At 45.0% G+C, this 12,287-nt stretch overlaps 1 pseudogene; it reads left to right on the top strand.

Moving 5' to 3' along the window:
- The first annotated feature begins 3,908 nt into the window (after window positions 1-3,908).
- Window positions 3,909-4,831, top strand: LOC142435693 (snurportin-1 pseudogene; annotated as a pseudogene).
- The last annotated feature ends 7,456 nt before the right edge of the window (window positions 4,832-12,287 follow it).

The following is a 12,287-nucleotide window of genomic DNA, read 5'->3' as shown; positions in this document are numbered from 1 at the left end:
AAAGGGTCGCGCATTAGGACGGTTGAGAACCACTGCCCTCTATCTTTCACACCTCCATACCCATTGAGGGTCCTTGATACGTCTTTATAACTTGCCTATGTGCAAGGGTACAAGATCTGTGTCAACTTGCTGAGGTCACGAATTTCATCAGTGTGGAAAGTATGTAAGCATCTCTGTTTGGAGTGGAAGTTTAGGATTGGAAGAACAAGCACACATCCTACCAAATGCAAATGATGCAACCCAACTAGCTGGAAGGCAGCCAGACTTGAAGCACTTCCTGATGCAGATGGGAGAGAAAGTCTGGCCAGGATCTAGCATCCCACAGATGTTGCAAGGATATAAGGAAGGTACCTCAGAACCCACGGGGAGAGAACCTTATCTTCCAGGTGAGGTCCTGAAGTTGGATTCCACCTACCTAAACAGTAAGAAAATGATGTTTCCTTGTTTTATAAACCCTAATTGGTAATGCTTCTGACATAAGAGCCGTTGAGAAGAGAATATACTGTGCTCTTCTCAAGAGGTCCATGCTTTAAACATGCCCAATGTGATCCAATCATCCCTGCAGTGCTCCAGATAAATGCAATTGATGTGGCATGCTTGGTAAAGCATTGGGCTGATTGCCACCAGGGTACTCATTCAAACCTACCCGACAATCTGTGGGGCTTGATGAGGTCATCTACCCCTGGAGAGATCAACAGTCTGTAGGCAGCCAAGGAGGCACTTTTACTCTTTCCCATAAGTTGGCTCTATGTTGGAAGAGACACAGTACAAGTGTGTTTGTGCTATGGGAAATGAGTTACACAAATGAATATCAATAAGGGTATTATTTTGCATATGTGACAATCTGTGGACTAGAGCCATTTCTGTAACCAATTGCTTAATCCACTCTCATCTGCTGACACATCTCCTCAAAATGTTCTATGTACTATCAATCACAGGGGGTGAGGTTTGATGGCTGACAGTTTATCTCAACAGGGCTGGGTCTGGACGCAAAGGGTGTGTTCTGTTAGGATGGCATCAGCCTGGTGGATAAAACGACCAAAAATACCATCACTTCCCTGCTGAGACCTACTGTGAACAGCCAATGATGGGGAAGCTAGCTATCTTGTGGGTGTGGTTTTATGAGTTAAAATGACTCTGAAAGCTCTCTCCTTTGTTCTGGGCCTGGACCCTTCCTCTGTCCTGAATGTTTGGAGACTTGAGACCTAATCCTGCCATTATCTCTGTATCTATGGAAATTGTTGGTCTCAACACCCTTGGGAAGAAGTTTGTCCTTTGACCTGCCATCTTGGATTCATCACCCAGTGGAAATACTTTATCAAAGATAAGAGTCAAGATTAAAATCTGAGCCTTGTTAACCTTTTCAATGGTGATTTGAAATAGGGAGTTACAGGAAAATTCTCTAAATAGTTCTGAGGTGCTAAGTGGGGAAGGTCCTAGAGGTTGAGGTGTGGCATTCCAAACTTGTCTTTCTTTGAGGCCTATGTGATTTGAGTGCATTCAATATTGCATTATGAACATATAAATATATTTGCTCTACCCAGTCTAATCAGGGTAAACAGATCAGGGGGTTGTGCTTACCCTCTATCTCCTTCACACCTCAGTACCTATTCAGGGACTTGATGCATCTTAATAGCTTGCTTTTGTGCAATGGTTCATTAAATGTATCATCTTTTTACAATACATTTTATCAGCTGCTCATACAACTCTTATCACAATCCATACATATATATACACATAAATTGTATAAAGCACATCTGTACATTCCCTGCCCCAATCATTCTCAAAGCATTTGCTCTCCACTTAAGCCCTTTGCATCAGGTCCTCTTTTTAAATGTATCATCTTGCTGAGATCATGATTCTCTGTAGTGTGGCAGGTAAAGAAGGGTGTCAGTTTGGGGGATGGGCTCCAATGTGGACTTATTCATCTATTAATCAACTGTTGTTTTCAGAACCACCGCTGTTTCCAGTTCAGAGTGATGACAGCCTGCTCCCATAAAGACATATAATAGTGGTCCCCAAGTAGGTGATCCCGTCCACTGAGGTGAAATGGAATGGCCAATTCAGTGATACCTGTATTTTAAATAGGGGAGAAAGATGGGGCTTTCTTCTCCCATTCAGAATTACAGTCGTGGAATCCCACAGGGGTGGTTTACTCTGTCCTGTGTGGTTTCCATTCATCTGCATGGACAGTGGCAAGAAGCTCCTTTTACTCTTTGTTTGAGAGAATGCAATTTAGTGCAAACCATGTGCTTGCTTAATAATTATAGACAGATTCTAAGTGAGTGTTTGCTTTTAATGATGGACTTAAATATCCACTCAAGACTTCAATCCTGGAATTTCTTTTAGATTCTCAATGTAGGATGACAACTGAATAACAACTCTTCTAAATTATCAAGGCGTTTTAGTGGCCGTCATTTTTGTGGACCCACAGCACTGCTGCTGAGACTCTCGTGTCTGAAGAGTAAGTTGAACCCTTACTATTCAACCCTCTCACAACCCCACCACAAACCCTTAAAACAGAAAATTTAAGGAGGGTAGACAAACATGTCCTAGACATGTAAACCAGAGATAGCTTAGTCTTCTGTGGTCAATTCTCACCTGGTGGATGAATAAGACCCTCTTGATTACTAAGCTATTAACTGAAAGCTGTGCAGAAAATGCCTGTCTGACTATGTTTCTTTGGATAAAGTCAGGCCAAGCTTTCCTGGGGTGTGAGCCTATTCCCGCTTCTCTTTTCTGTGCCACATCTACCGAATGACATTCCCGATGTTCTCACTACTATAACTTGAAGGATTCCCCCTTGGGCATCATGTTTCATGTTAATATTTTAATTTTTCTCCTGAAGTTGCTCTTTGAAATGTTCTGTTCAGCATTCTTTTATCATTTCTTCCATTTGCTTTAGTTACATTTCTACCAATGGCAGGATTCAGAGTCTCTTAGATGTCCACTTTTGTCATTCTACCTTTTGTGTCTTGTGGAGGACTTTGCTTTCTTCATACATGATGTTATTGATGTCATCACACAGCTGGTCCAGTTTCCTGCTGTTAGTGTTCACTCAATCCTATCTGTTCTTGAGATGGCCTTGCCATTCATGTGGGATGGATCTCAGGTTATATTTGTGCTCTCACGTAGTTGATTCATTTCTTCATCTTCATGGCCCCAGCTTCATTTTTGACTGCACATAATGACCTCCTCCAAAATCTCTTAAGTTAGGGCTTATGTCTCAGCACTAAGTTTTTTGGATGTTACACATAACTTTCCAATGTCAAAAACAAAACAAAAACCCCAAACCAAAAACCACTTCCGGAAATGCCTTGAGATCATGTAACAATGAAGTTGTTCATCTTGCGCTCTGGTAGGGTGCATTGGAAATTGCATTACTTGCATGCTTCTAAAGATGGTCCAGGGAGGAGCAGTGTTTTAGGGCTCCCTGGGCATGTCCTTGATGGACAGGACTGTAGGTTGCATAATCAGGAGTCCTACCCTAGCATCTTGCTCAATTGCTTCATTTGAAAGTGCCAAAGTCTTTAGAACATAAACTATGTGTCCCAATCTTGGTCCTCCTCTGGCTTCCATAATCCCCCTCTTATTGTGATCAGTGGTCTTACAATTACTCATGAATTTGTACAGCTGCCTGCATTCCAGGACTTAGTGAAGTAAAATCCCGTGTTTGATTAGCCTGATGGTATGAAGACTTCATGGGAATGGCAACCCTAATGTGTCTGCATCTTTGTGTCCTTCATAAACGAAGGCACTTTGTCCTTAACTTATCTTGGTGTTAGGGTCTCTTTTGTAGTGAAACACTTGTCCAACTTCTGTAGTGGACTTGATTTCCGTGGATTGCACAGGCAGAAGTCAGTCGTGCATAGCTGCCATTTATTTTGTTCAAAAAGTTTGATGGAATGATGGAAGAGCTGAGTCCAGCCCTGGCTAGCAGATTCTCTGTGTCCCGAGATTTGAACGGATGTGCAGCCTCACACCCGCTCCTGTCCCAGTACAAGCCCAAGTGCAGTTCCTTGGAGCAGGATGAGCTGCACCGTCGTTATTTGAACTGCAGAAATACAAGCGACTCGCCTCTGTGAACCAGGCCAGAAGGCTGGCTGAAGATGACTGGACTGGAGTGCAGAGTGAGGAGGAGGAACACAGGAAAGATGACGAAGACATGGATGTTGACATTGACGAGAAACTCCCCTAGCACTTTGCCAATCAGTTGATGCTCTCTGAGTGGCTGATTGATGTCCCCGCGGACTTGGGGCAGGAGTGGATTGTGGTCTTGTGCCCCGTTGGAAAAAGAGCGTTCATCGTGGCCTCCAGGGGTTGCACCAGCACCTACACCAAGAGCGGTTACTGTGTGGACAGGTTTCCTTCCCTCCTGCCCGGAGGCAGCAGGCAGAGCTCATGGACACCATTGTGCACTGCATTCACAGCGAGGTGCAGCAGACCTACTACGTTCTGGACCTGTTGTGTTAGCGGGGACATCCCGTTTATGACTGCCCCACTGATTTCTGGTTCTACTGGATGCATGTGAAGTTAGCCGAGGAAGGCGACCTGGGAGAGCAAACAAAGCTCAATCCTTTTTAGTTTGTGGGGCCCAGAACTTCCAGTGCACCCCAAGAGGCTGTGTGAGGTGCTGGCCACACGCTTCCCTTTTGAGGTGGACGGGCTCCTCTTCTACCACAAGAAGATCCACTACATCCCGGGCAGCATCCCCCTGGTGGGCTGGCTATGGCCTTACATGGTGCCCCTGGTCTGCAGACCACCCAGCAAGAGTACGCAAGGCACCAGCTTCTGCAAATCAGCCAGGAAAATTAATACTGTTATTCTTTAGAGTTAGTGAATGTTGCAGGGTATAGCATTGATAACAACATCCTGGTCAATAAAATAAAAATAGTACCATCATGGCTAAAACATTAAAGGGAACAATGATATTAATTAAAATGTTTTAATTTTGATTACATAGGAGCATATTTTACAATAAATGACTACTGGGACTCTCTGACATGAAAGGGGGGAAGGAGTCAGGTTATTCATCAGTCAACAAGATTGCCTTATTGTGACCAATGTTTGTCTAAAGTATACTTGCAAAATTTACCTTGTGATTTCCCGAATCCTTCTATCACCAAGACCATATTTTCCAACTGTTTTCCTTACCTCATTGTTTCCTAATTTCTCACTCCAATTACCAATAATTATCTATGTGGCTTGACTACATGTTGGGTCAATTTCATACTGAAGTGATTGGAAAACTACTTCAGCGTCTTCATTAGTGATTCGTGAGGAAATTTTACTCATCATTGTATTGACAAGACTTTCTTGTACTCCCATAGATACCCCATCACCCAGAGTGTTGTAGTTCAATACAGATCTCCAAGTTCAGTTTGATGAACGCACCATTATGCCTCTTGAGTTTGCCTTTCCTGTAGAGTTAGTTAGCCTTGGGATGGTTTGATTCAATATGCAATGACCATATTTCCTACTGATCTTTGATTTATCCACCTCACCAGCTGCTGAGGTCTATCATCGGCCTGCCCATATTGGGTTCGAAAACCTTAGGGCCAACGTACGCAGAGGAAGTAGCTAGACTGAAAAGTAAGCCTCACATGGATCTTGAGAGCCTCTCCCACTGTGAGTTGATAAGAGGAGTAACAAAGCCAGAAAGCTCCCTTCTGAGGAGCTCTGGGTGCCATGACCCAGTTTTGGAGGGCAAGGACAACCAGTGTAGTTCTCCCAGAAGTCTGAGCAGACGTCTCGTATCATTCACAAGTTAGGATTGCTCTTGGAGCAGATTGATCAGCATAAGCAGCAGGAACCCACCCAGGCTCCTGGACCTGGCCATCCAGAGTGTGTGGCAGGATGAGGCCTCAGCCATGGCTGTCCTGGGGTCGCTACTCATGAACTCTTCCCACCACTGTCATGCAGCTGTGGTCGGTGGATACAGACACGCAGCGAAGGCCACGGTAGTGTCCTGGCTTTTTATCCTGCTCTCGCTAGGGGCTCTCATGAAGTCTTGGCATTCTCAACAGGATATTTTGATATCCTGCTTCCCAGATGATTCCACACAGGGGATGTGAACTCTGAGTTGTGGATATATGCCTGAACACTGACACCAAGTTTTGGAGAGTGTGGTCTGAAACCCAATCCATTGCGTCCAGTAACAACCCAACCCAGGACTGTGACTCTCAAAGGGAAGGATCCCATAGCAGGAGAGAAGCCTCAGTGTTTGGCCTCTATGTATTTGCTCACAAGCATTTGCCTTCTTGAATCAGTACCAGATGAATTGCTCACTATTATCATTACAAGAGTCAACTGTGGAAAGACCCTGCCTACCCTCTGCTGTCAGGAGTTAGCGTTTGAAGGAGATCTGTCACAGCTTCTGATTATTGAGGAGATCTTAAATGGGGTACAGATGGATTCTGTGCAGGAGGTGGGAATCCACTGCAGATGGGACCTGCAGAGGCTCAACTGGTTTACTGCTTACCTGTCCCAGATGGGTCACCAGAGCACACTCCATGTTTCCCACGTAAGTCCCACATAAGTCCAGATCCCCTGGTGTCATGTACCATGGACAAAGTGGAGAAGTGTCTTGCAAAATTGGCCTCTCATATCCTCAGTCTGCATTATTCCAGCACCTCGTTCTGGAAGCAGTCTTCTTCCTCAATGACCACGTCTATCAGCTGCTCAGTTGTGGGCTACACATTCGCAGTTTCTCTCTTTAAAAGCACTGCATTGCTTTGGACTCTGGCCTGACAGCCTGTGCTCTTGTCCCTGAAGCAGCCAACTAAGGTCCCCGCATATGAGTGGTATGTTCACGGATTCCTTAAGACATGAATTCCTCCCAAGTCTGCTAGAGAGGGTCTCAGCCACCGTGAACCACCTGAATTTAGCTGACTGTGACATCGATGACTCTGAGCTCACTGCCTTGCAGCCTGCTCTGTGCCAGTACTCCGCGCTCACCACCTTAGAGTTGGGTGGAAACCCAGTCTCCATGGCTGTGCTGCAGGACCTGCTTCAGCACACAAGCTCTGTGTAAGTTCTCCCTTCTAGGGCTCCTTGTGTCTCAGGATTGCTATGAGGACACGGAAAGTTCTCTGTCTTAGGATACTCTTTTAGAGGCAATGGAGGATCTCAAGGCGACCCTGCAGGCTACAGATTCCTTACTTTATGATTTTCTCCCAGTAAGGGAAGTTGGGATGAAATCATCATGCATGTGGAAAGCTAATGTGATTGCCTTCCTTACTAATCCTCACTTATGCTTCTGGTTTACTGTAACACTTGGAAAACCCTCATGTTCACTATGCAAATGATATTATTTGGAGTTAGGTTCAAGAGGATTAGGCTATCTTTGCTCTAACAATGTGGTGATTGGGGTTGACGATTACAGGAAGCATCTGACATTTACACCCTTAGCCCAGTCATTCCTTGCTGGCTTCACATCTCTCATCTACAAGACATGAAAAGAGAGGCCAACAGACGGGAGCAGAGCATGTCCTTGGAACCCAGGGTCCCTGCAGGGGAACCTTATAGATTCAGAAGAACCTGGATGCCAAAACTCGTGGAATCCCCATGGAATGCACACAGATGCTGAAAAGTTACCAGTCCATCCCAGTACAAGACAATCAACATCCAATCTTTCATATCCATGTCTAAGCTTCTGACACTAACATATTTTGCCTAAGATAAAATAAATGTCTCTTTGTAAAGCTATCCTCTTGTGGTACTTACTTCTCCTGGAGCAACACTATTAAAAATGTGCATTCAATTTTGGGCTCTGTTCCCTCGACCTAACAGAAATGGGCACGGAAGGATGTCAGTTTTGGAGTTGTGCCTAGGTAGTGGGCTGTGCTTGTCTATTAATCAATAGTTGGAGGCTTCCAAAACCACTAGCTTCTACAATGGAGAAAGATGAGAGTCTGCCACCTCAAAGACACACAGCATTGTTTACCAACAAAGCTCATACAGCCCTTGAGAGAAAGTGGAAAGCATCCCATGGGGCAAAAGCAGACAAGACACTTTATATATGGGAGAAAGATGGGGCTTTCTACTCCCACACAGAGTTACAGTCATGGAATCTCTTAGGTTGATGCTTGTATCCTGAGAGCACTTGAGATTTAAGACAGTGTGTGGGATCCTTCTGCAGAGGTCAGTCCTTCAAACATTGGTCAGGACACCACCAGGTCACTGGTTCAAATCTGTCAGCCAGTCCATGTGCTTTAATGAAGCCATCGACTCCTGGAAAGATTGACAGTCAGTAGGAAGCCAAGGAGGCATTTGTACTCCTTTTCATACGTTTTTCATAAGTCGGAGGAGCTACAGTGGAAGAAAGTTTGTGCTTCAGGAAGTGCGCTACAAAGAGGAGCATCCATAATGACAAAACTATATTGCATGTATGAGAAACGGGCCAATAAAGCTATTTCTATAAACACCCACTTAATCCTTTTTCACCCTCCAACACAACCCTCACCATCTTCTGTGTCCTCTCCCTCCCAGTGCATAAGGGCTGATGGCCGAGGGCTTGTGTGAACAGGGCTGGGTCTGGATTCTCAGGAGTTGGTCCGTTCTGATGGCATCAGCCCGGCTGATGAGATCTCATGAAATGCCATCACTTCCATGATGAGACCTACTGTGAACAGCCAATGAAGGGGAAGCAATAGCTTCCTGGTGGGTGTGGTCTTATCCTTTAAAAGGACTCTCTGAATGCTCTGGAGCTTTGTTCCGCACCTAGACCCTTCACTTGACCTGAAGGTTTCTGGACTTGAGACGGAACCTTGTCAACATTTTCCTGGCTTCTCTGGAAGTTTTCAGGCTCAACATTCTTGACGAAGAAGTCTGCCGTTCGACCTGCCTTCTTGGATTCTTCATGCACCGGATCTACTTCAACAAGGACCGTGGCCAAGACTGAAATTGGAGCCTTGTCAGCGTCTGCAACTGTGAGTTGAATGAGAGTTACATGAAAACTACCTGAATGGTTGCGAGGAGCTGATGGGGAGGGACGCAGATCTTGGAGGGCTGGTGTAAGGAGATGGGAGAACACAGCGGCCTCTCCGTGGGAGACCAGATCCATGGATGGACAGAGGGAAAGGGTCTTGTCCTAGAATCCCTGTTTCATACGCTACTTCTTGTCATGGTTGAATGTCTCCTTCTTTTAGGAAACCCACTCTGTGTGTTCCTTCATCTTGTTTTTGTGGCCCCTGCATTTTTCATAGAATATTTGTGTGGTAATTTGTTTCACAGTGGTGGCTTGGGAGGACAGGACAGAACAGTGCTTCCTTCGTAGGTTATAGGATTTCTGTGCATCTGGAATGACACAAATGGTCCTAACAAAAGCAGCATCTTTCAAAATTGGGAACCATAGAGTTTTGATTGTGAAATTCGCACTTTTGATTCGTTCTGTTCTGTCTTGTTTTGTTTTGCTTCTAGCACTTGTGGTCTTCTTCAGTTCCTTGTGCTTAAAAAATTCTAAGGAAGGTTCTTCAGCTCTGTCTGCATTGGGTTTGACCTTACATGTCGAGCACTTTCTGACAGCCTCTCAGACTGAAGCACACTGCCATGGAGTCACTGCTGACTCAGCAGCCCCTTAGAAATGCTGGTGCGATAACTCTTCATGGGACAAGAAAGCCCAGTGTTTTTCCTGCGAAGCTGCTGGTGGTTTCAAACTGCTGACCATGCAGGTCACAGCAGCCCAATGCATAACCACTGCCTGTGAAGGCTCCCGAGTCTGTCCTAATGCAGGGAATAGTCCCACTGCCTTCTTGAGAACCAACACTCATTTTCTGACCACCAAATACTCATGTTGAACTTGAAAGGACACGGGGAAGATCAGTAGCTCGGAATCTCACCGTGTCCTGGAAGCAAGGTGGAACAGATTGCTCTGGGAAAGACAGGTAAATGATGCTGAAGCACAGGGGAAGAATGAGAGTGTAGACTTAAGGGAGGTCTCCTGTAGACTAAGACATGTAAATGAGCGAAAGCTTAGTCTTTTGTCCTCCTCAATGATGATGTGATGGATAAAAGAAAGTCCCTTCTTTATTACAAAGCTATTAACAAAGATCTTGGCAGAAATGACTATGTTTAGTTTTCCTGTCGACAGGAGGAAACCCCAAACGAATCTGTATTTAATTGGCTCTGCCTTTATTTTTCCTGCTTTTATGTCAGACAAAGCTTTAACTGGGTCTCACCTCCTTCCCACCTCTCCTTTATCTGTTACATGCACGGAATGGACTCCTCTTACCACCTCTTTGACCTCCTATTATCACTGGTGATGTTCACATTGAGAAGCATATCTCACTATAATAGTGTAATTTGTCTTCTGTTTTACATGTTCTGCTCAGCTCTTGATGGTTTCTTCCATTGGCTTTAGGGATGCTTCTACCAATTTCAGGATTCAGAGTCTCCTTTGCGTCCAGCTAGGTCATTCATTCTTTTCTGTTTTGTGAAGGATTTTTCTTTCATACATGATACTATTGATGTCATGCTATAGCTGGTTCAGTTTTCTGTCGATCGTATTCACTTGATCACATCTGTTGTTGAGATGCTCTTGACATTCAAGTGGAATGTGTCTGAGGTTATATTTGCATTCTCCTGCATCTGATTCAAGTCTTCAGCTTCATGGCCCCAGCTTTGCTTTTGCCTGCTGATAATGAACTCCCACAAAATGTCTTTTAGGTAAGGGCTTCAGTCAGAACATTTCATTTTCAATAAGTTATCAATACCAGTCAAATCAAGAAAACCACTTCAGCTAGATGGCTGCTTATTTAACTTTAAGCCCTTAACACCCCAAATGCTATATCTTTTCATAGACAGGCAGCTTTCCCCACCTTTGCTTATGCCCACATTTCATCTTACGTTATGGTATCGGGAAGGTGAGCATCACAGAATGCAGATAATTAGGACCAAGTGACTTTTGTTGAGGTAGTACTTGAATCTAGGCCCCATGTCCATCTGCAACCTTAATTCTTAACATATAGATATAAGTACATGGATCGGTTTCCCTCTCATTGTATATAAACAGGGTCAAGTATAAAGAAAATGTTTTGAAACCGATGATATTAGCATCCCTGCAAATGTGCTTGACACAATGAATGCATGTGTGGCTTACGATAAGAGATGTAAGAGCCCCCAATAAACGTATATAATAAAAGGAAAGAAACATCTGTCTTCCATTAAAAGAAATTTTTAAAAAGTGAATGCGGACATCCGGCTTCTTACTCAGAAAGTAAGTTTTGAGTGGAATTTCTATTTCCAGATGATTTCACTCTGTTGTGATGTTTGAATATTCTGCATTCATGATCTAGGGAATGAGCGATGCAGATGAATCCAGAGAGGCAAAACCATCTGTTGTCAGAGCCCCTGAGCTGAAAGGATGAGACCTCCAGTCCCATGGATAAGTGTTCCCTAGCTCTGAAATGTCGGGCCCTTTCGTCTCACTCTCAGTCTTTGAAACTTGAGGTAGCGTCCCCCAAATTTCCTACTTATTTTTGCTTCATTCACCTCCCCAGCTGCTGAGGTCACTGTCTGCCATCAGACTCCTGACTGCCCATCTTGGATTCCACAGCCTCTGGGTCAACTTGAGTCAGAAGAAGAAGAATCCAGTTTGAAATCTAAGCCCACGTGGACCAGCCTCTACCAGTGTGAGTTACTGGAAAGATTAGCATGGTCAGCGAGCTGCTCTCTGAGGGGCTAAGGGGATGACAGTGGAGTCCAGAGTGTGGAGGGCTAGGACAACCAGATTGGCTCTCCCAGAACACTGAGCAGACCCTTTCTCTTCATTCACAGGTCAGGATCGCTCTTGGAGCAGATTGATCAGCATGAGCAGCAGGAACCCACCCAGGTTCCTGGACCTGGCCATCCAGAGCGTGTTGCAGAATGAGGCCTCAGCCATTGCCTCTCTGGAGTGGTTGCCCACAGAGCTCTTCCCTCCCCTGTTCGTGGCAGCTGTTGTCGGAGATTACAGAGAGACAGTGAAGGCCATGGTTGGGGTGTGGCCCTTCCTCAAGCTCCCTCTGGGGGCTCTGATGGAAGATTGTCAGTCTCCCCCTGACATCTTAAAGGCTGCCCTTGATGGCCTTGCTATACTGCTTTCCCAGAAGGTTAAGCACAGGAGATGCAAACTGAAAGTGCTGGATTTACAAATGAACACTGGGACCAACTTCTGGAAAGTGTGGGCTGGACGCCAGTCTACTGCCTCTGTAATGTCATCAGAGGATCCAGAGTCCACCCATCCCAAGACTCAGATCCTCAAAGAAGACAAATGTAGGTCAGTGGAGAAATATCCAGCCTTGGCTGGC

This window comes from Tenrec ecaudatus, chromosome Y (assembly GCF_050624435.1).
Source record: "Tenrec ecaudatus isolate mTenEca1 chromosome Y, mTenEca1.hap1, whole genome shotgun sequence".
In the NCBI taxonomy this organism is placed as follows: Eukaryota; Metazoa; Chordata; class Mammalia; order Afrosoricida; family Tenrecidae; genus Tenrec; species Tenrec ecaudatus.
Note: the sequence above shows the minus strand (reverse complement) of the source record. Positions and strands in the feature narration are given on the sequence as shown.